The sequence below is a fragment of the Schistocerca cancellata genome, chromosome 7 (genome assembly GCF_023864275.1).
Source record: "Schistocerca cancellata isolate TAMUIC-IGC-003103 chromosome 7, iqSchCanc2.1, whole genome shotgun sequence".
Taxonomy (NCBI): Eukaryota; Metazoa; Arthropoda; class Insecta; order Orthoptera; family Acrididae; genus Schistocerca; species Schistocerca cancellata.
The window spans coordinates 299,319,086-299,324,085 of NC_064632.1; the positions used below are offsets into that span (position 1 = coordinate 299,319,086).

The following is a 5,000-nucleotide window of genomic DNA, read 5'->3' on the forward strand; positions in this document are numbered from 1 at the left end:
GAACCCGAACGCCAGTGCCTGCGTCGCACGAAGTAGTCAACCGACAATCACTCCACCCGCACCCGCACCCGCACGTGCCCCACCCCAACCGCCGAAATCGCAACTCCAGCGGATGAACGGCGGACTCTTCCCGCACTCGTACGTTGCAATCCACCCCTATATCTTGCGTTTCACGAAGAGTTATATCCAATATGCCAAATTCCCGCTGTCCCTATACATGCTGTAAGTCTGTGCACACAATATGAACCACACCTCAGCGAGACACTCTATCACACATTACTCTCTGCCTGTAACAGACACAGATACAATATGTAAGCACCAGCATGGACCAACGTCCGGTGCATCCTCTCCGCCACAGTACACCATCCACACTATGATAACCACACCAGGGAGTCCAATTCTAAAATAGAATATCCCACCCGTCCGACATCCACAACTGCTCAGATAAGCCACCAACACCCACACATGTCCTACACAGGGGTGCACCCAACACCACCACACTGCCACCTGTTACGGCACAGAAACAATGGCAGGAATGAATCACACAGGTGTGCCGCAACCACAGACGCGGCGCGCCTCCAGTCACGAGCGAAAAGCGCATAAGCGCATCCTGACGAGACATAACTGCTGTGACATACTGACGCTGCCTCAGACATTCACTTACAATGATCACTACCAACGAACCTCGGCCCCCCCCCCCCAACAACACACTCTCTTACCACGTTGTGTACTGTAATCCAACCCATTTCGCACCTTAACCTAACCCATTTTGCACCTTAACCTAACCAAATTCGTAACGCAATTTGTACCACAATTTCTACCGCAATGTAACGCAATTTGTACCGCAATGTAACGCAATTTGTACCGCAATGTAACGCAATTTGTACCGCAATGTAACGCAATTTGTACCGCAATGTAACGCAATTTGTACCGCAATGTAACGCAATTTGTACCGCAATGTAACGCAATTTGTACCGCAATGTAACCCAAGTTGTGCCTTAACCTAACCCAAGTTGTGCCTTAACCTAACCCAAGTTGTGCCTTAACCTAACCCAAGTTGTGCCTTAACCTAACCCAAGTTGTGCCTTAACCTAACCCAAGTTGTGCCTTAACCTAACCCAAGTTGTGCCTTAACCTAACCCAAGTTGTGCCTTAACCTAACCCAAGTTGTGCCTTAACCTAACCCAAGTTGTGCCTTAACCTAACCCAAGTTGTGCCTTAACCTAACCCAAGTTGTGCCTTAACCTAACCCAAGTTGTGCCTTAACCTAACCCAAGTTGTGCCTTAACCTAACCCAAGTTGTGCCTTAACCTAACCCAAGTTGTGCCTTAACCTAACCCAAGTTGTGCCTTAACCTAACCCACGTTGTGCCTTAACCTAACCCACGTTGTGCCTTAACCTAACCCACGTTGTGCCTTAACCTAACCCACGTTGTGCCTTAACCTAACCCACGTTGTGCCTTAACCTAACCCACGTTGTGCCTTAACCTAACCCACGTTGTGCCTTAACCTAACCCACGTTGTGCCTTAACCTAACCCACGTTGTGCCTTAACCTAACCCACGTTGTGCCTTAACCTAACCCACGTTGTGCCTTAACCTGCTCTGTAATTGGCATATGACACGTTACATTAATCTAGTGTTGTCTAACCACAACCCTCTGAATATAGTTCGCTACTCGCACCGCCCACCCTCTTGTGTATCGTTTCATGTTCAACACTTCGCAAGTGTTGCTTACTTTTTACATGCTCCCGCTGTACACTGTAATGTGGACGACTGCAGGATGTACATCGCCCCCCCCCTCCCCCCCCCCCTGCCTTCGCACGCTGGTCGTTCAGGTGCTTGCGTGTTCAATGCCCTTCGCAGCTGTTCACTGGCATTCGCATGTCGAAGCGCTCAGTCTACGTCGTGGTACGGCCTGTGTCCACTGTCCGCTGATGTCGTAAGCTTAACCCTCACATTGTACTGCACATAGGTCCGTATGTACTGAATGATACGCTGTGGCACATGTGTGACCGTACAACGACTGCGCCCAACAACAGCGAACCATACGGTCCAAATGTTGTGCACTCAGCCACGTGCCGTCTCCCCATAACAGCTACATTGCAGTGTGGTACGCCATAGAGACGTGTGGGAGTAACGGACGCCCTGGATGGCGATCAGCATGAGCCGTCTGTTGATGTAGTGGCGCGTGTATTCAAACGTAGTCGTCTCTTCTCACACAGTGTGATAGCATGGTGCACCGCGTTCCACATCTGCGACATGGTACAGATGCTGGTTGACAGTCGGTGTCGTAATGGACATCGCATACGTAGGGGGCCACCTCCCACGTGTTCTCTAGTCGTGCACATTTTGTTGCGTGTATGTGGGCAGACGTAGTGTGTCGTGGCACCTAACAGACAGGTATGCAATAATCGTTGCATTTGCAAACTGGGATGGACGTCTACGTTTGCTGGTGACGTTACGCAAATGAACAACTGGTAAACCCATTGTGGTGCGGTTGTTGTTGCTGGAGGTAAATCAGTAAGGGCAAATCTGTGTGTGAAGCGATACGCGGCGGTGGCTGGGTGGGACCGTCCCCGGCCGGTGAGGGGGGGCCGCCCGGCGTGCTGGCCGCGCGGTGCGTGGGCGCACGCGCTACAGCCGGCTGGTGGGGGCGCCCAGTGGCAGGCGCGCCGGCCGACGGACGCGGCAGGCGGCGCAGCTGCGCGCCGGGGCACCCTGCGCGCGGCGCCGGGCGGCCAAAGTGGGTCCTCGCGGGCCCGGTGCGAAGCGCGGTGGACATCTGCAGTGTGCTGGTCCGACTGAGGACTGTGTGCGTTGAGGATGCGCCGCCGCCCGGCACTCGGCGCCGCGACGCCGTCTGCTGCTCGGTCGCCCCAGCGGTTCTCGCTGGTGGTTTGTATCGCAGTTGTGCAGACGTGTTGGCACGTGCGCTGTGCTGGGAGAGTTCGCTTCGGCACCCACGTGGGGCCTTTGCCCTTCTGTGGCGCTGGCGTTGGAGCTGCCGGTCACCGTAGGTGGCGCGTGTTGTCTCCCGCCGGCAATGCCACGACAGCACGCTCCCGGGCCTCTGTCGGCAGCGGCAAGCTCAGTTGGGAGCACGGGTGGTCGCACCTAAAGCGTCTACTCGCCTAACTCCGGGCGATTGCGCCTCTCTCGAACCCGACCAAGTACTTAGGACGGCGCTGCGCGCCGCCGGGACCTGAGAGGGTTTCGAGGTGTATTGTGCAGGGGAGCTCAGCCTCCTCCTGTTTGCAGAATAATTGAGCGGACGCTTGCGTGTTCGCGCGGGCCCCTGGGACACACTCCCGGGCGGCCGGCTGCTCAGCTCTAGTTGACGCAGCTCCCTGGTTGATCCTGCCAGTAGTCATATGCTTGTCTCAAAGATTAAGCCATGCATGTCTCAGTACAAGCCGCATTAAGGTGAAACCGCGAATGGCTCATTAAATCAGTTATGGTTCCTTAGATCGTACCCACGTTACTTGGATAACTGTGGTAATTCTAAAGCTAATACATGCAAACAGAGTCCCGACCAGAGATGGAAGGGACGCTTTTATTAGATCAAAACCAATCGGTCGGCTCGTCCGGTCCGTTTGCCTTGGTGACTCTGAATAACTTTGGGCTGATCGCACGGTCCTCGTACCGGCGACGCATCTTTCAAATGTCTGCCTTATCAACTGTCGATGGTAGGTTCTGCGCCTACCATGGTTGTAACGGGTAACGGGGAATCAGGGTTCGATTCCGGAGAGGGAGCCTGAGAAACGGCTACCACATCCAAGGAAGGCAGCAGGCGCGCAAATTACCCACTCCCGGCACGGGGAGGTAGTGACGAAAAATAACGATACGGGACTCATCCGAGGCCCCGTAATCGTAATGAGTACACTTTAAATCCTTTAACGAGTATCTATTGGAGGGCAAGTCTGGTGCCAGCAGCCGCGGTAATTCCAGCTCCAATAGCGTATATTAAAGTTGTTGCGGTTAAAAAGCTCGTAGTTGGATTTGTGTCCCACGCTGTTGGTTCACCGCCCGTCGGTGTTTAACTGGCATGTATCGTGGGACGTCCTGCCGGTGGGGCGAGCCGAAGGCGTGCGACCGCCTCGTGCGTGTTCGTGCGTCCCGAGGCGGACACCGTTGAAATCCTACCAAGGTGCTCTTTATTGAGTGTCTGGGTGGGCCGGCACGTTTGCTTTGAACAAATTAGAGTGCTTAAAGCAGGCAAGCCCGCCTGAATACTGTGTGCATGGAATAATGGAATAGGACCTCGGTTCTATTTTGTTGGTTTTCGGAACCCGAGGTAATGATTAATAGGGACAGGCGGGGGCATTCGTATTGCGACGTTAGAGGTGAAATTCTTGGATCGTCGCAAGACGAACAGAAGCGAAAGCATTTGCCAAGTATGTTTTCATTAATCAAGAACGAAAGTTAGAGGTTCGAAGGCGATCAGATACCGCCCTAGTTCTAACCATAAACGATGCCAGCCAGCGATCCGCCGCAGTTCCTCCGATGACTCGGCGGGCAGCCTCCGGGAAACCAAAGCTTTTGGGTTCCGGGGGAAGTATGGTTGCAAAGCTGAAACTTAAAGGAATTGACGGAAGGGCACCACCAGGAGTGGAGCCTGCGGCTTAATTTGACTCAACACGGGAAACCTCACCAGGCCCGGACACCGGAAGGATTGACAGATTGATAGCTCTTTCTTGATTCGGTGGGTGGTGGTGCATGGCCGTTCTTAGTTGGTGGAGCGATTTGTCTGGTTAATTCCGATAACGAACGAGACTCTAGCCTGCTAACTAGTCGCGTGACATCCTTCGTGCTGTCAGCGATTACTTTTCTTCTTAGAGGGACAGGCGGCTTCTAGCCGCACGAGATTGAGCAATAACAGGTCTGTGATGCCCTTAGATGTTCTGGGCCGCACGCGCGCTACACTGAAGGAATCAGCGTGTCTTCCTAGGCCGAAAGGTCGGGGTAACCCGCTGAACCTCCTTCGTGCTAGGGATTGGGGC

General features: G+C 53.9%; 1 non-coding gene across 1 annotated transcript in view; it reads left to right on the plus strand.

Moving 5' to 3' along the window:
• Positions 1 to 3,344: 3,344 nt before the first annotated feature.
• The window catches only part of LOC126093608 (small subunit ribosomal RNA), a 1,909-nt gene continuing 253 nt past the window's right edge, over positions 3,345 to 5,000 (plus strand). Inside the window, exon 1 of the ribosomal RNA XR_007521737.1 lies at positions 3,345 to 5,000. This exon is cut by the window's right edge and continues 253 nt beyond it. This is a non-coding gene — a ribosomal RNA (small subunit ribosomal RNA).